This window comes from Mya arenaria, chromosome 4, assembly GCF_026914265.1.
Source record: "Mya arenaria isolate MELC-2E11 chromosome 4, ASM2691426v1".
Lineage (NCBI taxonomy): Eukaryota > Metazoa > Mollusca > Bivalvia > Myida > Myidae > Mya > Mya arenaria.
In genome coordinates, this window is record NC_069125.1 from 8,973,535 (window position 1) to 8,994,379 (window position 20,845).

The 20,845-nt window shown below is 35.4% G+C and overlaps 6 non-coding genes across 6 annotated transcripts; all 6 read right to left on the reverse strand.

The window, feature by feature from the left end:
* Positions 1–1,618: 1,618 nt before the first annotated feature.
* LOC128233147 (small nucleolar RNA U3) lies at positions 1,619–1,839 on the reverse strand. The gene has a single exon (XR_008260643.1). It is a non-coding gene; the product is annotated as a small nucleolar RNA U3 (small nucleolar RNA).
* A 2,648-nt stretch (positions 1,840–4,487) lies between these two features.
* LOC128233148 (small nucleolar RNA U3) lies at positions 4,488–4,708 on the reverse strand. Its single transcript, XR_008260644.1, has one exon. It is a non-coding gene; the product is annotated as a small nucleolar RNA U3 (small nucleolar RNA).
* A 6,915-nt stretch (positions 4,709–11,623) lies between these two features.
* On the reverse strand, positions 11,624–11,844 carry LOC128233149 (small nucleolar RNA U3). Its single transcript, XR_008260645.1, has one exon. It is a non-coding gene; the product is annotated as a small nucleolar RNA U3 (small nucleolar RNA).
* Positions 11,845–14,498: 2,654 nt separating this feature from the next.
* LOC128233150 (small nucleolar RNA U3) lies at positions 14,499–14,719 on the reverse strand. Its single transcript, XR_008260646.1, has one exon. It is a non-coding gene; the product is annotated as a small nucleolar RNA U3 (small nucleolar RNA).
* A 2,635-nt stretch (positions 14,720–17,354) lies between these two features.
* LOC128233152 (small nucleolar RNA U3) lies at positions 17,355–17,575 on the reverse strand. The gene has a single exon (XR_008260647.1). It is a non-coding gene; the product is annotated as a small nucleolar RNA U3 (small nucleolar RNA).
* A 2,768-nt stretch (positions 17,576–20,343) lies between these two features.
* Positions 20,344–20,564, reverse strand: LOC128233153 (small nucleolar RNA U3). The gene has a single exon (XR_008260648.1). It is a non-coding gene; the product is annotated as a small nucleolar RNA U3 (small nucleolar RNA).
* Positions 20,565–20,845: the final 281 nt, after the last annotated feature.

The window sequence follows — 20,845 nt, forward strand, 5'->3', positions numbered from 1 at the left end:
ACGAATTAATCATTGAAATTTAAAAAAAATGTTCCTGCTAACGGGAACACTTTTGTTGACTTGATAGTCAGAACCACCTTGCTAAATAAACACCCGTCCTTGTTTAAAAGATTTAAGCATAATTTAAAAATCTACTGCTTGTTGCCTTGAAATACTTTTAATTCACTTCTCACCACAATTGACATAAGATATTCGCATGGTTCATTTACACACAACGTAAAACTATTAATTTTGAATTGACAAAAGCATTGTCTCTAAAGCAATAAGTAATTTACTAGAATAGTACATAGTGTAAATTAGATAACATGCACATTTGCTTTTAGAGTACGATTTTATATTTTAAATCCGGATTTAATTGTGACTTGATTATGCATTATGGTTAAATGTTTTATTATACAGTACATACTTGCTATCTACTTTCGAATTTGCAAATGTAAAATAGCTACTAACAGAGCGGTAAGTTACTTTTGTATATTCATATGCGCGGTTAACGTTGTGCAATCCCGGGTGAGCCGTCGCATTGTGGATTTATATGCGTACATGCACATTCAACCGAGCCAAAAGCGTTTGAACCTCTGCTAACGAGAAGACTTCGGTCGACTTGTTAGTCAGAACCACCATGCTAATTCGACACTCATCTTTTTCGATTTTTTGTTTTTTTAACATTTAAATATAAACAATAACGTGTATGTGGTTGTTGATTTATTATCAGAAAATTAACCTTAAGAACCTGGTTTCAGGAATAAACGTAATTCGAATAAGAAACTAAGCCAGCTGATTGGGTTGTTATTATTACTGTCTAATAGGATTATAGGATTAAATTCGGTAAAAATGTTTTCTCTCTGTTTTTCTTTAAATGACACAAGTTAATTAATCAGGCAGAAATCGCTCAAGGTTTTTGTGTTTGAATATTGGCTCCACTCAGAATGCGCCACTTTCCTTCAACGCTCCACTTAGGGGGGAGAGGAACGATCATCGTGTCTTATTTGAAAGAAATAAGATTTTCAGATCTAGTATTTCAAATCAAACACTCATTCGACAAAGCAAAGCTAGTTTTATGTCGTAATTCCCTTAACAATAATGTGTACCTATAAAACGTTGGTTCAAAAACATATAATTATAAGTGACTTGGTAGTGATAGGTAACTCTATCGGAACAGGATAAGCTTAAATACTAGTTATCTCGCTTTTGTTAAGCTCAATATGTTACAGCCATTTATAGACGCGAGAAATCATCATATAAGTACTAGATTTTCGTTGTGCAATTCCGGGGTGAGCCGTAGCATTGTGGATCTTTGTACAACCGAGCCGAAAGCGTTTGAACTTCTGCTAACAAGGTGACTTCGGTCTACTTGTTAGTCAGAGAGCACCTTGCTAATTCGACACTCATCCTTTTTGTCGTATAATAATAATAATAATAATAATAATAATAATAATATTTTTTTTTTAAATAATAATAATAATGAATTAATAGCTTTCAAAGAACGATCTATTTTTGTATTGAATTGTTGTTGCTTCTTGTGGATATCCAATTAAACACGTAAACAAGCACATCATTCTGCTGCAAAACAGTACGGTAAGTTTGTCTTACAATGGATTTAGTGTTTTTGAATCCTAGCACCACTCAGAATGCGCCCCTTTCCTCCAACTCCCCACTAAGGGAGGAGAGGAACGTTCATCAATGACAGGGACCGTGCCGCTATGACCCAGCGGCGGACCCTGCCCGCTTCGCGCTCAGAAAGGGGCGCTCTGTCTCGTCCTCGTGGTGTTAGGTCCCGTCAGTTTTACCTGACGTCCTGGCGACACTTACTATAGAAATGATCCCTAAGAGTAAGGTCTTAACTATTCAGTGTTTTGAGTAGTATATATTTCAGTGCTCTATATCAATAGCAAGGTTTCAATATTTAACTTACATTAACTACTATTTTTGAGTGTTAAATTCACACAATAATATTTCGTTTAATGTCCGTACTATTTCAATTGAACATTGTTTACTTGTTTACAACTATAATTGTATACATACATGGACAAACTCAAAACTATCTCTTTAGTCACATTTCCCTCAAAATGGTGTGCCTTTTAGCAATAGACTCAACAATTAGTGACTTGGTAGTAACTCCATCTATTTAGGATAAAGTCAGTACTAGTTACCTCGCTTTTGTTGATAGCCCAACGTTTCTGTTTCGTGTCGGAAATGGATGGCGTGTGGTCCGAACTAAAAAAAAAACTCCGCTTTGAGCAGCATCAACCTAATAAAAGAAAGTAGCATTTAAACTTTCAACAGGCTGAGATATTACAAAAACGCGGGAAATGAATACGTATTGGCAGTCCTGGTGGGCAAAGAAGTTGAGAATTTAGAGTGAAAAATCGAATCACGGACATATACACCATGAAATGAAAAGTTACTTCTAGTGTTTACATGTCCGTGACCATATACAACATATCAGTTGTCTATATACATTCAAGCCCGATCAACAGAATTACTTGCGAATGACATCACCAAACACATGCCTGCATTTTGTTCAGCTGTCACTGGCGATTCAATGCGGGGCGTATCCATAAACGAACTGGTCATATTTCACCTTATTTAAACCTAACGGCTTGCAGACAACAGGTTTTCAACCGAACGTTAGATTCGAATATGGAGGTGTGTCCAAACACAGATTCACATAAAACCAGCCAAGTACGTACAAATTTAGCAGAAAAAAGGCATTTGAACTGAAAATCTAGAATTCCCTTATTTTAAAGACAGGAAATGCCCAAATTTACTTCCAATGTATTTTAGACAGAAATTTGACCTCCACCATTTCGACACTATCTCATTCCAACTTTTTATTCCTCATTTTAGCCAACCATTTATAACAATCATGTACGAATTAATCATTGGAATTAAAAAAAAATGTTCCAGCTAACGGGGAAACTTTTGTCGACTTGTTAGTCAGAACCGCCTTGCTAAATCAACACCCGTCCCTTGTTTTTAAGATTGAAGCATAATTTAAAATTCTACTGTTTGTTGCCTTGAAATACTTTTAATTCACTTCTCACCACAAGTGACATAAGATATTCGCATGTTTCATTTATACACCGCGTAAAACAATCAATTTTGAATTGAAAAAATCATTGCCTCTAAAGCAATAAGTAATTTACTAGAATAGTACATAGTGTAAATTAAATAACATGCACATTGGCTTTTTAAGTACGATTTCATATTTTAAATCCGGATTTAATTATGACTTTATTATGAATTATGGTTAAATGTTTTATTATCAAATACATACTTACTATCTACTTTCGAATTTGCAAGTGTATAGTAGCTACTAACAGAGCGGTAAGGTACGTTGGTATATTCATATACACGGTTAACGTTGTGCAATCCCGGGTGAGCCGTAGCATTGTGGATCTATATGCGTACATGCACATTCAACCGAGCCAAAAGCGTTTGAACCTCTGCTAACGAGAAGACTTCGGTCGACTTGTTAGTCAGAACCACCATGCTAATTCGACACTCATCTTTTTCGATTTTTGTTTTTTAACATTTAAATATAAACAATTACGTTTATGTGGTTGTTGATTTATTAGCAGAAAATTAACCTTAAGGGCCTGGTTTCAGGAATAAACGTAATTCGAATACGTAACTAAGCCACATGATTGGGTTGCTTCCATTACTGTCTAATAGGATTATAGGATTGCATTTGGTAAAATGTTCTCTCTGTTTTTTCCTTTAAGTGACACCAGATAATTAATAAGGCAGCTATTGCTAAAGATGTTTGTATTTGAATATTGGCTCCACTCAGAATGCGCCACTTTCCTTCAGCGCTCCACTTAGGGTGGAGAGGAACCTACATCGTGTCTTATTTGAAAGAAATAAGATTTTCAGATCTATTATTTTAATTCGAACACTCATTCGATAAGCAAAGCTAGTATTATGTCGTAATTCCCTTAACAATAATGTGTACCTATAAAACGTTGGTTCAAAAAATAATATAATTAAAAGTGACTTGGTAGTGATAAGTAACTCCATCGGAACAGGTTAAGTTTAAATACTAGTTACCTCGCTTTTGTTAAGCTCAATATGTAACAGCCATATATAGACGCGAGAAATCATCATATAAGTACTAGGTTTTCGTTGTGCAATTCCGGGGTGAGCCGTAGCATTGTGGATCTTTGTACAACCGAGCCAAAAGCGTTTGAACTTCTGCTAACAAGGTGACTTTGGTCTACTTGTTAGTCAGAGACCACCTTGCTAATTCGACACTCATCCTTTTTGCCGTATATTTGTGTTGAATACATACTTCTACTAAAAATATTAACAATAATAATAAAATAAATAAAAATGATAATAATAATAATGATTATAATAATAATAAGAAGAAGAAGAAGAAGAAGAAGAAGAAGAAGAAGAAGAAGTTAAACACATTAAAGGCACACCATTCTGCTGCAATACAGTAAGTTTGTCTTGCGATGGATATAGTTTATTTGAATCCTAGCACCACTCAGAATGCGCCCCTTTCCTCCAACTCCCCACTAAGGGAGGAGAGGAACGTTCATCAATGACAGGGACCGTGCCGCTATGACCCAGCGGCGGACCCTGCCCGCTTCGCGCTCAGAAAGGGGCGCTCTGTCTCGTCCTCGTGGTGTTAGGTCCCGTCAGTTTTACCTGACGTCCTGGCGACACTTACTATAGAAATGATCCCTAAGAGTAAGGTCTTAACTATTCAGTGTTTTGAGTTGTATATATTTCAGTGCTCTATATCAATAGCAAGGTTTCAGTATTTAACTTACATTAACTACTATTTTTGAGTGTTAAATTCACACAATAATATTTCGTTTAATGTCCGTACTATTTCAATTGAACATTGTTTACTTGTTTACAATTATGGTTGTATACATACATGGACAAACTCAAAACTATCTCTTTAGTCACATTTCCCTCAAAATGGTGTGCCTTTTAGCAATAGACTCAACAATTAGTGACTTGGTAGTAACTCCATCGATTCAGGATAATCGCTTTTGTTGATAGCCCAACGTTTCTGTTTCGTGTCGGAAATGGATGGCGTGTGGTCCGGACTCAAAAAGAAATCCGCTTTGAGCAGCACCAACCTAATAAAAAAGTAGCATTTAAACTTTCAACAGGCTGAGATATTACAAAAACGTGGGAAATGAATACGTATTGGCAGTCCTGGTGGGCAAAGAAGTTGGCAATTTAGAGTGAAAAATTGAATCACGGACATAAAACCCAAAAAATGAAAACTTACTTCTAGTGTTTACATGTCCGTGACCATATACAACAGATCAGTTGTCTATATACATTCAAGCCCGATCAACAGAATTACTTGCGAATGACATCACCAAACACATGTCTGCATTTTGTTCAGCTGTCAATGCAATCGTAACAACTCGGCCATCTCCGGCAAGCTTCGAGATAGACCTCGTAAATAGTAGTAAGGATATTCGAAAGTGCGATGCGGCTGCCGGCGATTAACACCGTTTTCAATCCGCGTAAAGAAGGCCCATTGTAACAACAAGGAAATGGATTGTGTTAAATTAAATGTGCTTGTTTAAGAGAAAATATTTATTGTAACCTCAAAGAATGTTCGTTTTATGAATATTTAGATGTTTCCTTATAGTTGAAGGACTCTGTTTCCTCTAGAAAAATCGTGAGCACACAGAAAATGTACTTGACTGTCATTGGAATGATCATACGGTTCATGGCATGCATGAATCATTACATCGGATTAAATGCATGCATGGACTAAATGCCAACATTTTCTCAACAGTTATAGGAATACCCTATGAAATGTAAGTTTTAAGTCATACTTTGCCGTGTTATTTTTCACACCATGCCTTGCCATTAAAACAACATTACTATTCTGTAAAATCATTGATTGCATTGTTCAGACTTTTGGATTGTGGTAGGATGGGTGTGAGCTTGGCACCCAGTCAGCTTTACCAGCTGAAATCTATGCATGTCTTTACTTCAGCATTATTGGGTTTGGGCTGCAGTTTTTTTTTTTGTGTAAACAGTTCTGTGGGGTTGAGGTGGGGCGGTGACTATCCACACAGTAAGCTCAATTGTTAGAGTACCAATACAACGTTCATGTGTATATGCACCAGACAATTGTAACCACGGCCTCCCCAGATCTGGGAATTAGTGGGGACTTTGACTTTCAGTACAGCCAAACCCGGCTAAAATCCCCACCCTGCGCGGACGATCCAATGGCAAAATCCCTGCCAAATTCCCCCACACCCCAGGGACTCTAGGTAAGGTCCATTCCCCTCTATATTTTAAGCGAAGATAAAACCACCGCATTCAACCAGCACTGCAGGGCCACCTGATAGGTAAAAACACGGCCCATTTCCCCTGGTTAACCCCAGTATTCCCCCGGACCTGGGGTGGGGTTACAATTGACTGGTGCACTAAGTTGACAGATCTTGTCTTAAAATTGTATTTGTTCAAGGCAGATCATGCTTCACTTTACCTCCTAGGCTGTGGATAAAACACACTCATTAGAAGTTTCCTTACACATTATACTTGTCTAAATCTATAATTATTAGTCTCAATATCTTTGAGTCAATTGTCATTTTTTATTAAAAACAACAACACCAAAAGAGTACCTGATAAGATACTAAACTGATTTATTTTTTTGTAAATAAAAGCCTTAAACAAATATTTAGCCAGGTTACTAAGCTTTTCAGCAATGTATACCAGACTTTTTTCAATAATACTTAATCTATTTTGAATAATTAGCCTTTAGATCACTCTTCAGCAAATGACTCTTTTATGTCCAACTCCATAAAATGCAAACAAGAATAATTACAGTTTGGATCAACATGTCTCTTAATTTTATTTTTAATATTAGTCAAGTAATAACAGAGCCATGTGTATGCAATCCAATGTAAAACTAATGATAAATTAGGTTTTGCTCCCATTTTTACTTTCATTTCTGTGCCAAGCCCTTTTAAGTGCATTGAGTCTTTTGGGAGACTTCACAATATTTCTGGCGCTTAATCCCCATATATGGCTTAAAGTTGCCATACAAATTTAAGTCTTCATTACAAAATATACTGTATGTCTCCACTTTAACCATAAACACACAATGAGAGGACTATTTAAAGCATTACCGTGTGTCAGAATTATAGATCTTTCTTTACATTTTATTTGTCTAATTGTATTACCGGTCTCTTTAGCAATATCCTTGTGCCTCTTTGAGTACTTGGCTTGACAGTTTGGTTTTTAATACATTGTTTTGAATGTTTTATTTGTACACAACAATGATGATGATGATGATGACACTATGCTATGCCAAAACCTCAACACATTTTCTTCAAACAAAAAAGGACAGTCATTCAGAATAACTTTTATTACATCATTTGAGAAAATAAACTCATACAATCAACGAAATAAACATGCATCTGTAAAAGCACAAGTCATGTTATGTGTTCGTTAAATTCAACTTAATAAAGAAAATAAATATTGGTTGCAGTAAGCAATGCGCATCACTTCTAATAAACATTCCAACAGACTGAAAAATAAATCAACACAAATGGAAAAACTGTTTGCAAGTCAGCTAGTACTTATTGTATGCCTTATCAGATTGCTATGCAAGCTGGAAGCTTACAAAATCACTCTTAAGTCTGTTGCCTAAGAAGAAACAAGTATGGACATCCTTTTCCTGAGGTCAAGAGAAAGTATCTTGGAGGTCTTGAACTCACAACCTTGAATTTGGGGCTTATCCTCTAGACCACTTTCACCTTTTCACATTTTAAAGAGCCCAGTTTACATTATGGCATTTGCAAGGATGTGCTCTATTAACAGATTTTCTGAAGTCTTAAAAATTGAACTGAACAAAATAGTTCTCCTTTATTTGGTCTGCCGATGCCATCTGTTTCTGTTTTTGTAGTTATCTTCCCTCCATAATATAGGAAAACCACTTAAAGCGTATATAAATCCTTTATCATTTTACCCTTTTAAAATATATGTTCAGATTTATTTAATAATCATGGACCAACAGATGACTTTTATCTTCACATCAGTATGTAAGTCATCAAATATTTGAGATGACAAGATGTTCCACTGAACGCTTTGTTTCCATCTTGCACTCATTTTTCCAAGGAAGGCGTTGCAGTTGTGTTAAGATGATTGCCATGCATTGCAGGTCAATCCTCATACAATGGCATTTTTTATTACATTCGGATTCCAGTGCCTGAAATAGAAAACAGAAAATACAACAATAATAGGAATTATATTTTCAGATCAATTATTTTAAAAGCCTGTACAACAACAGAAAAGTATTCATTAAACATTAAGTGCAACACCAATTTAAAGCTGCATCCTCACAGTTTTACTGTTCTGACACCTTTTTTATTTTTGCTTTAAAAAAGCCAATTGGCAATTATTGTGCAAATGTATGGAAACCAGTGATATTAGACTGCTGACATAATATCAGATCACAGTCTTTCATATACAAGTTTGAAAATTTGGTAAAAATTCCTCCAACTAGTCATATAAGGTCACACATAATCGAACAGATTTCAATTGATTGGAAAATATTTTTTTGCTATCGCTTTAAGCCGTATAATTAATTATATGTGTAAATTTAATTTAATTACTCCTTTGGGCTTTTGAAGAATGACCAAGAAGAACTGTCAATCTGTGAGAGAGCAGCTTTTAGCTCTGGACTGCTGGTTAATTAAAAAATATGAAATGAACTTGTTATCATGTTTAAATTCATCTACAATGTTGATATTTTAATACTGTCAATCCTTGTTGGTTAATTGTACAAACATGCAGGTACTTTTGGGCTTAACCCAATAGGATACTTGACTGTTAAATTATTGTCCGAATTTCGAAAATAGCACAACCATTACCTCATCTGCCTTTTTTCATTTTAACAAGCCGGGAATCAGAGTCAGCTGCACCCCTGGTACCATACTCGTCTCTGAAAATGACAATAAGATCAAAATTTAAATGTCTGCATTTCATTGGCACAGTAAAAATGTCAACATTTTTCAATGTTTCTGCATCACCACCACTGGTGGATATCAAAGAATTTAGTCTTGAAAGAAATGTGTGCTGGTTTATGCGTTCAAACTTATTTTGTTAAACCAATAGAATGAAGATCTAATTTATTTAGAGAACTATATTAGTGAACAGGGCCGAGGTATTCAATTGTGCCATTACATTAAGTTGTTTGCTACCAACACTCACGGACATATAAACCATACATCCTTGGTTAAAAGAATGTAAATTTTAATTATAAAAAATTAAAGTTAATGATATGAAATGTATGAGATAAATACACAGTATTTGTTTTCTTAGTTTTTGCCACTGATCACTGGAGCTTCAAAATTGTTATTTACTAAATTAGAATCTGTCAAATGAAAGAATACTTTACCCCACCCACTAAGAATTAATGACATTTCCAATTAGTTTCTCATTAGGGCTCTTTTAAAACTATTTTTGTATTTTATTAAAATACAATAAGTATAAAAATAACACTTACACACAAATAAGTGGTAAAAGTTCGCTCCTCATTCTGTCTTTGGACTAACGTATCTCTTGGTTGTTTGAACATCTTCTTGGTCGGCCATGATGGACTATTTTCTTACGACCCGTATTATATCCGAGGCCATATCTTGATACTAGCCGAGGAGTTCCGATTGCTGTCAATGGCGGTTCAATGCGGGGCGTATCCATAAACGAACTGGTCATATTTCACATTATTTAAACCCAACGGCTAGCAGACAACAGGTTTTCAACCGAACCGTAGATTCGAATATGGAGGTGTGTCCAAACACAGTTTCACATAAAACAAGTCAAGAACGTACAAGTTTAGCAGAAAAGGGGCATTTGAACTGAAAATCTAGCATTCCATTTTTTTAAAGACAGGAAATGCCCAAATTTACTTCCAATGTATTTTAGACAGAAATTTGACCTCCACCATTTCGACACTATCTCATTCCAACTGTTTACTGCTACTTTTAGCCAACCATTTATAACAATATTGTACGAATTAATCATTGAAATTTAAAAAAATGTTCCAGCTAACGGGAAAACTTTTGTTGACTTGATAGTCAGAATCACCTTGCTATATAAACACCCGTCCTTGTTTAAAAGATTTAAGCATAATTTAAAAATCTACTACTTGTTGCCTTGAAATACTTTTAATTCACTTCTCACCACAATTGACATAAGATATTCGCATAGTTCATTTACACACAACGTAAAACTATCAATTTTGAATTGACAAAAGCATTGTCTCTAAAGCAATAAGTAATTTACTAGAATAGTACATAGTGTAAATTAGATAACATGCACATTTGTTTTTTGAGTACGATTTTATATTTTAAATCCGGATTTAATTGTGACTTGATTATGCATTATGGTTAAATGTTTTATTATACAGTACATACTTGCTATCTACTTTCGAATTTGCAAATGTAAAATAGCTACTAACAGAGCGGTAAGTTACTTTTGTATATTCATATGCGCGGTTAACGTTGTGCAATCCCGGGTGAGCCGTCGCATTGTGGATTTATATGCGTACATGCACATTCAACCGAGCCAAAAGCGTTTGAACCTCTGCTAACGAGAAGACTTCGGTCGACTTGTTAGTCAGAACAACCATGCTAATTCGACACTCATCTTTTTCGATTTTTGTTTTTTTTAACATTTAAATATAAACAATAACGTGTATGTGGTTGTTGATTTATTATCAGAAAATTAACCTTAAGAACCTGGTTTCAGGAATAAACGTAATTCGAATAAGAAACTAAGCCAGCTGATTGGGTTGTTATTATTACTGTCTAATAGGATTATAGGATTAAATTCGATAAAAATGTTTTCTCTCTGTTTTTTTTAAATGACACCAGTTAATTAATCAGGCAGAAATCGCTCAAGATTTTTGTGTTTGAATATTGGCTCCACTCAGAATGCGCCACTTTCCTTCAACGCTCCACTTAGGGGGGAGAGGAACGATCATCGTGTCTTATTTGAAAGAAATAAGATTTTCAGATCTAGTATTTCAAATCAAACACTCATTCGACAAAGCAAAGCTAGTTTTATGTCGTAATTCCCTTAACAATAATGTGTACCTATAAAACGTTGGTTCAAAAACATATAATTATAAGTGACTTGGTAGTGATAGGTAACTCTATCGGAACAGGATAAGCTTAAATACTAGTTATCTCGCTTTTGTTAAGCTCAATATGTTACAGCCATTTATAGACGCGAGAAATCATCATATAAGTACTAGATTTTCGTTGTGCAATTCCGGGGTGAGCCGTAGCATTGTGGATCTTTGTACAACCGAGCCGAAAGCGTTTGAACTTCTGCTAACAAGGTGACTTCGGTCTACTTGTTAGTCAGAGAGCACCTTGCTAATTCGACACTCATCCTTTTTGTCGTATAATAATAATAATAATAATAATAATAATAATAATAATAATTTTTTTTTTTAAATAATAATAATAATGAATTAATAGCTTTCAAAGAACGATCTGTTTTTGTATTGAATTGTTGTTGCTTCTTGTGGATATCCAATTAAACACGTAAACAAGCACATCATTCTGCTGCAAAACAGTAAGTTTGTCTTACAATGGATTTAGTGTTTTTGAATCCTAGCACCACTCAGAATGCGCCCCTTTCCTCCAACTCCCCACTAAGGGAGGAGAGGAACGTTCATCAATGACAGGGACCGTGCCGCTATGACCCAGCGGCGGACCCTGCCCGCTTCGCGCTCAGAAAGGGGCGCTCTGTCTCGTCCTCGTGGTGTTAGGTCCCGTCAGTTTTACCTGACGTCCTGGCGACACTTACTATAGAAATGATCCCTAAGAGTAAGGTCTTAACTATTCAGTGTTTTGAGTAGTATATATTTCAGTGCTCTATATCAATAGCAAGGTTTCAATATTTGACTTACATTAACTACTATTTTTGAGTGTTAAATTCACACAATAATATTTCGTTTAATGTCCGTACTATTTCAATTGAACATTGTTTACTTGTTTACAACTATAATTGTATACATACATGGACAAACTCAAAACTATCTCTTTAGTCACATTTCCCTCAAAATGGTGTGCCTTTTAGCAATAGACTCAACAATTAGTGACTTGGTAGTAACTCCATCTATTTAGGATAAAGTCAGTACTAGTTACCTCGCTTTTGTTGATAGCCCAACGTTTCTGTTTCGTGTCGGAAATGGATGGCGTGTGGTCCGAACTAAAAAAAAAAACTCCGCTTTGAGCAGCATCAACCTAATAAAAGAAAGTAGCATTTAAACTTTCAACAGGCTGAGATATTACAAAAACGCGGGAAATGAATACGTATTGGCAGTCCTGGTGGGCAAAGAAGTTGAGAATTTAGAGTGAAAAATCGAATCACGGACATATACACCATGAAATGAAAAGTTACTTCTAGTGTTTACATGTCCGTGACCATATACAACATATCAGTTGTCTATATACATTCAAGCCCGATCAACAGAATTACTTGCGAATGACATCACCAAACACATGTCTGCATTTTGTTCAGCTGTCACTGGCGATTCAATGTGGGGCGTATCCATAAACGAACTGGTCATATTTCACATTATTTAAACCTAACGGCTTGCAGACAACAGGTTTTCAACCGAACGTTAGATTCGAATATGGAGGTGTGTCCAAACACAGATTCACATAAAACCAGCCAAGTACGTACAAGTTTAGCAGAAAAAAGGCATTTGAACTGAAAATCTAGAATTCCCTTATTTTAAAGACAGGAAATGCCCAAATTTACTTCCAATGTATTTTAGACAGAAATTTGACCTCCACCATTTCGACACTATCTCATTCCAACTTTTTATTCCTCATTTTAGCCAACCATTTATAACAATCATGTACGAATTAATCATTGGAATTAAAAAATAATGTTCCAGCTAACGGGGAAACTTTTGTCGACTTGTTAGTCAGAACCGCCTTGCTAAATCAACACCCGTCCCTTGTTTTTAAGATTGAAGCATAATTTAAAATTCTACTGTTTGTTGCCTTGAAATACTTTTAATTCACTTCTCACCACAAGTGACATAAGATATTCGCATGTTTCATTTATACACCGCGTAAAACAATCAATTTTGAATTGAAAAAATCATTGCCTCTAAAGCAATAAGTAATTTACTAGAATAGTACATAGTGTAAATTAAATAACATGCACATTGGCTTTTTAAGTACGATTTCATATTTTAAATCCGGATTTAATTATGACTTTATTATGAATTATGGTTAAATGTTTTATTATCAAATACATACTTACTATCTACTTTCGAATTTGCAAGTGTATAGTAGCTACTAACAGAGCGGTAAGGTACGTTGGTATATTCATATACACGGTTAACGTTGTGCAATCCCGGGTGAGCCGTAGCATTGTGGATCTATATGCGTACATGCACATTCAACCGAGCCAAAAGCGTTTGAACCTCTGCTAACGAGAAGACTTCGGTCGACTTGTTAGTCAGAACCACCATGCTAATTCGACACTCATCTTTTTCGATTTTTGTTTTTTAACAATTAAATATAAACAATTACGTTTATGTGGTTGTTGATTTATTAGCAGAAAATTAACCTTAAGGGCCTGGTTTCAGGAATAAACGTAATTCGAATAAGTAACTAAGCCACATGATTGGGTTGCTTCCATTACTGTCTAATAGGATTATAGGATTGCATTTGGTAAAATGTTCTCTCTGTTTTTCCTTTAAGTGACACCAGATAATTAATAAGGCAGCTATTGCTAAAGATGTTTGTATTTGAATATTGGCTCCACTCAGAATGCGCCACTTTCCTTCAGCGCTCCACTTAGGGTGGAGAGGAACCTACATCGTGTCTTATTTGAAAGAAATAAGATTTTCAGATCTATTATTTTAATTCGAACACTCATTCGATAAGCAAAGCTAGTATTATGTCGTAATTCCCTTAACAATAATGTGTACCTATAAAACGTTGGTTCAAAAAATAATATAATTAAAAGTGACTTGGTAGTGATAAGTAACTCCATCGGAACAGGTTAAGTTTAAATACTAGTTACCTCGCTTTTGTTAAGCTCAATATGTAACAGCCATATATAGACGCGAGAAATCATCATATAAGTACTAGGTTTTCGTTGTGCAATTCCGGGGTGAGCCGTAGCATTGTGGATCTTTGTACAACCGAGCCAAAAGCGTTTGAACTTCTGCTAACAAGGTGACTTTGGTCTACTTGTTAGTCAGAGACCACCTTGCTAATTCGACACTCATCCTTTTTGCCGTATATTTGTGTTGAATACATACTTCTACTAAAAATATTAACAATAATAATAAAATAAATAAAAATGATAATAATAATAACAATAATAATGATTATTATAATAATAATAAGAAGAAGAAGAAGAAGAAGAAGAAGAAGAAGAAGTTAAACACATTAAAGGCACACCATTCTGCTGTAATACAGTAAGTTTGTCTTGCGATGGATATAGTTTATTTGAATCCTAGCACCACTCAGAATGCGCCCCTTTCCTCCAACTCCCCACTAAGGGAGGAGAGGAACGTTCATCAATGACAGGGACCGTGCCGCTATGACCCAGCGGCGGACCCTGCCCGCTTCGCGCTCAGAAAGGGGCGCTCTGTCTCGTCCTCGTGGTGTTAGGTCCCGTCAGTTTTACCTGACGTCCTGGCGACACTTACTATAGAAATGATCCCTAAGAGTAAGGTCTTAACTATTCAGTGTTTTGAGTTGTATATATTTCAGTGCTCTATATCAATAGCAAGGTTTCAATATTTAACTTACATTAACTACTATTTTTGAGTGTTAAATTCACACAATAATATTTCGTTTAATGTCCGTACTATTTCAATTGAACATTGTTTACTTGTTTACAATTATGGTTGTATACATACATGGACAAACTCAAAACTATCTCTTTAGTCACATTTCCCTCAAAATGGTGTGCCTTTTAGCAATAGACTCAACAATTAGTGACTTGGTAGTAACTCCATCGATTCAGGATAATCGCTTTTGTTGATAGCCCAACGTTACTGTTTCGTGTTGGAAATGGATGGCGTGTGGTCCGGACTCAAAAAGAAATCCGCTTTGAGCAGCATCAACCTAATAAAAAAGTAGCATTTAAACTTTCAACAGGCTGAGATATTACAAAAACGTGGGAAATGAATACGTATTGGCAGTCCTGGTGGGCAAAGAAGTTGGCAATTTAGAGTGAAAAATTGAATCACGGACATAAAACCCAAAAAATGAAAACTTACTTCTAGTGTTTACATGTCCGTGACCATATACAACAGATCAGTTGTCTATATACATTCAAGCCCGATCAACAGAATTACTTGCGAATGACATCACCAAACACATGTCTGCATTTTGTTCAGCTGTCAATGGCGGTTCAATGCGGGGCGTATCCATAAACTAACTGGTCATATTTCACATTATTTAAACCGAACGGCTAGCAGACAACAGGTTTTCAACCGAACCGTAGATTCGAATATGGAGGTGTGTCCAAACACAGTTTCACATAAAACAAGTCAAGAACGTACAAGTTTAGCAGAAAAGGGGCATTTGAACTGAAAATCTAGCATTCCATTCTTTTAAAGACAGGAAATGCCCAAATTTACTTCCAATGTATTTTAGACAGAAATTTGACCTCCACCATTTCGACACTATCTCATTCCAACTGTTTACTGCTACTTTTAGCCAACCATTTATAACAATATTGTACGAATTAATCATTGAAATTTAAAAAAATGTTCCAGCTAACGGGAAAACTTTTGTTGACTTGATAGTCAGAATCACCTTGCTATATAAACACCCGTCCTTGTTTAAAAGATTTAAGCATAATTTAAAAATCTACTACTTGTTGCCTTGAAATACTTTTAATTCACTTATCAACACAATTGACATAAGATATTCGCATGGTTCATTTACACACAACGTAAAACTATCAATTTTGAATTGACAAAAGCATTGTCTCTAAAGCAATAAGTAATTTACTAGAATAGTACATAGTGTAAATTAGATAACATGCACATTTGCTTTTAGAGTACGATTTCATATTTTAAATCCGGATTTAATTGTGACTTGATTATGCATTATGGTTAAATGTTTTATTATACAGTACATACTTGCTATCTACTTTCGAATTTGCAAATGTAAAATAGCTACTAACAGAGCGGTAAGTTACTTTTGTATATTCATATGCGCGGTTAACGTTGTGCAATCCCGGGTGAGCCGTCGCATTGTGGATTTATATGCGTACATGCACATTCAACCGAGCCAAAAGCGTTTGAACCTCTGCTAACGAGAAGACTTCGGTCGACTTGTTAGTCAGAACCACCATGCTAATTCGACACTCATCTTTTTCGATTTTTGTTTTTTTTAACATTTAAATATAAACAATAACGTGTATGTGGTTGTTGATTTATTATCAGAAAATTAACCTTAAGAACCTGGTTTCAGAAATAAACGTAATTCTAATAAGAAACTAAGCCAGCTGATTGGGTTGTTATTATTACTGTCTAATAGGATTATAGGATTAAATTCGGTAAAAATGTTTTCTCTCTGTTTTTCTTTAAATAACACCAGTTAATTAATCAGGCAGAAATCGCTCAAGGTTTTTGTGTTTGAATATTGGCTCCACCCAGAATGCGCCACTTTCCTTCAACGCTCCACTTAGGGGGGAGAGGAACGATCATCGTGTCTTATTTGAAAGAAATAAGATTTTCAGATCTAGTATTTCAAATCAAACACTCATTCGACAAAGCAAAGCTAGTTTTATGTCGTAATTCCCTTAACAATAATGTGTACCTATAAAACGTTGGTTCAAAAACATATAATTATAAGTGACTTGGTAGTGATAGGTAACTCTATCGGAACAGGATAAGCTTAAATACTAGTTATCTCGCTTTTGGTAAGCTCAATATGTTACAGCCATTTATAGACGCGAGAAATCATCATATAAGTACTAGATTTTCGTTGTGCAATTCCGGGGTGAGCCGTAGCATTGTGGATCTTTGTACAACCGAGCCGAAAGCGTTTGAACTTCTGCTAACAAGGTGACTTCGGTCTACTTGTTAGTCAGAGACCACCTTGCTAATTCGACACTCATCCTTTTTGTCGTATAATAATAATAATAATAATAATAATAATAATAATAATAATAATATTTTATTTTTTTAAAATAATAATAATAATGAATTAATAGCTTTCAAAGAACGATCTGTTTTTGTATTGAATTGTTGTTGCTTCTTGTGGATATCCAATTAAACACGTAAACAAGCACATCATTCTGCTGCAAAACAGTAAGATTGTCTTACAATGGATTTAGTGTTTTTGAATCCTAGCACCACTCAGAATGCGCCCCTTTCCTCCAACTCCCCACTAAGGGAGGAGAGGAACGTTCATCAATGACAGGGACCGTGCCGCTATGACCCAGCGGCGGACCCTGCCCGCTTCGCGCTCAGAAAGGGGCGCTCTGTCTCGTCCTCGTGGTGTTAGGTCCCGTCAGTTTTACCTGACGTCCTGGCGACACTTACTATAGAAATGATCCCTAAGAGTAAGGTCTTAACTATTCAGTGTTTTGAGTAGTATATATTTCAGTGCTCTATATCAATAGCAAGGTTTCAGTATTTAACTTACATTAACTACTATTTTTGAGTGTTAAATTCACACAATAATATTTCGTTTAATGTCCGTACTATTTCAATTGAACATTGTTTACTTGTTTACAACTATAATTGTATACATACATGGACAAACTCAAAACTATCTCTTTAGTCACATTTCCCTCAAAATGGTGTGCCTTTTAGCAATAGACTCAACAATTAGTGACTTGGTAGTAACTCCATCTATTTAGGATAAAGTCAGTACTAGTTACCTCGCTTTTGTTGATAGCCCAACGTTTCTGTTTCGTGTCGGAAATGGATGGCGTGTGGTCCGAACTAAAAAAAAAACTCCGCTTTGAGCAGCATCAACCTAATAAAAGAAAGTAGCATTTAAACTTTCAACAGGCTGAGATATTACAAAAACGCGGGAAATGAATACGTATTGGCAGTCCTGGTGGGCAAAGAAGTTGAGAATTTAGAGTGAAAAATCGAATCACGGACATATACACCATGAAATGAAAACTTACTTCTAGTGTTTACATGTCCGTGACCATATACAACATATCAGTTGTCTATATACATTCAAGCCCGATCAACAGAATTACTTGCGAATGACATCACCAAACACATGCCTGCATTTTGTTCAGCTGTCACTGGCGATTCAATGCGGGGCGTATCCATAAACGAACTGGTCATATTTCACCTTATTTAAACCTAACGGCTTGCAGACAACAGGTTTTCAACCGAACGTTAGATTCGAATATGGAGGTGTGTCCAAACACAGATTCACATAAAACCAGCCAAGTACGTACAAGTTTAGCAGAAAAAAGGCATTTGAACTGAAAATCTAGAATTCCCTTATTTTAAAGACAGGAAATGCCCAAATTTACTTCCAATGTATTTTAGACAGAAATTTGACCTCCACCATTTCGACACTATCTCATTCCAACTTTTTATTCCTCATTTTAGCCAACCATTTATAACAATCATGTACGAATTAATCATTGGAATTAAAAAAAAATGTTCCAGCTAACGGGGAAACTTTTGTCGACTTGTTAGTCAGAACCGCCTTGCTAAATCAACACCCGTCCCTTGTTTTTAAGATTGAAGCATAATTTAAAATTCTACTGTTTGTTGCCTTGAAATACTTTTAATTCACTTCTCACCACAAGTGACATAAGATATTCGCATGTTTCATTTATACACCGCGTAAAACAATCAATTTTGAATTGAAAAAATCATTGCCTCTAAAGCAATAAGTAATTTACTAGAATAGTACATAGTGTAAATTAAATAACATGCACATTGGCTTTTTAAGTACGATTTCATATTTTAAATCCGGATTTAATTATGACTTTATTATGAATTATGGTTAAATGTTTTATTATCAAATACATACTTACTATCTACTTTCGAATTTGCAAGTGTATAGTAGCTACTAACAGAGCGGTAAGGTACGTTGGTATATTCATATACACGGTTAACGTTGTGCAATCCCGGGTGAGCCGTAGCATTGTGGATCTATATGCGTACATGCACATTCAACCGAGCCAAAAGCGTTTGAACCTCTGCTAACGAGGAGACTTCGGTCGACTTGTTAGTCAGAACTACCATGCCAATTCGACACTCATCTTTTTCGATTTTTGTTTTTTAACATTTAAATATAAACAATTACGTTTATGTGGTTGTTGATTTATTAGCAGAAAATTAACCTTAAGGGCCTGGTTTCAGGAATAAACGTAATTCGAATAAGTAACTAAGCCACATGATTGGGTTGCTTCCATTACTGTCTAATAGGATTATAGGATTGCATTTGGTAAAATGTTCTCTCTGTTTTTCCTTTAAATGACACCAGATAATTAATAAGGCAGCTATTGCTAAAGATGTTTGTATTTGAATATTGGCTCCACTCAGAATGCGCCACTTTCCTTCAGCGCTCCACTTAGGGTGGAGAGGAACCTACATCGTGTCTTATTTGAAAGAAATAAGATTTTCAGATCTATTATTTTAATTCGAACACTCATTCGATAAGCAAAGCTAGTATTATGTCGTAATTCCCTTAACAATAATGTGTACCTATAAAACGTTGGTTCAAAAAATAATATAATTAAAAGTGACTTGGTAGTGATAAGTAACTCCATCGGAACAGGTTAAGTTTAAATACTAGTTACCTCGCTTTTGTTAAGCTCAATATGTAACAGCCATATATAGACGCGAGAAATCATCATATAAGTACTAGGTTTTCGTTGTGCAATTCCGGGGTGAGCCGTAGCATTGTGGATCTTTGTACAACCGAGCCAAAAGCGTTTGAACTTCTGCTAACAAGGTGACTTTGGTCTACTTGTTAGTCAGAGACCACCTTGCTAATTCGACACTCATCCTTTTTGCCGTATATTTGTGTTGAATACATACTTCTACTAAAAATATTAACAATAATAATAAAAAAAATAAAAATGGTAATAATAATAACAATAATAATGATTATAATAATAATAATAATAATAATAATAATAATAATAATAAATAATAATAATAATAATAATAATAATAATAAGAAGAAGAAGAAGAAGAAGAAGAATGCGTTAATAGCGTTCAAAGAACGATCTGTTTTTTGTATTGAATTGTTGTTGATTAATGTGGATCTCCAATTAAACACGTAAAAGGCACACCATTCTGCTGTAATACAGTAAGTTTGTCTTGCAATGGATATAGTTTATTTGAATCCTAGCACCACTCAGAATGCGCCCCTTTCCTCCAACTCCCCACTAAGGGAGGAGAGGAACGTTCATCAATGACAGGGACCGTGCCGCTATGACCCAGCGGCGGACCCTGCCCGCTTCGCGCTCAGAAAGGGGCGCTCTGTCTCGTCCTCGTGGTGTTAGGTCCCGTCAGTTTTACCTGACGTCCTGGCGACACTTACTATAGAAATGATCCCTAAGAGTAAGGTCTTAACTATTCAGTGTTTTGAGTTGTATATATTTCAGTGCTCTATATCAATAGCAAGGTTTCAATATTTAACTTACATTAACTACTATTTTTGAGTGTTAAATTCACACAAAAATATTTCGTTTAATGTCCGTACTATTTCAATTGAACATTGTTTACTTGTTTACAATTATGGTTGTATACATACATGGACAAACTCAAAACTATCTCTTTAGTCACATTTCCGTCAAAATGGTGTGCCTTTTAGCAATAGACTCAACAATTAGTGACTTGGTAGTAACTCCA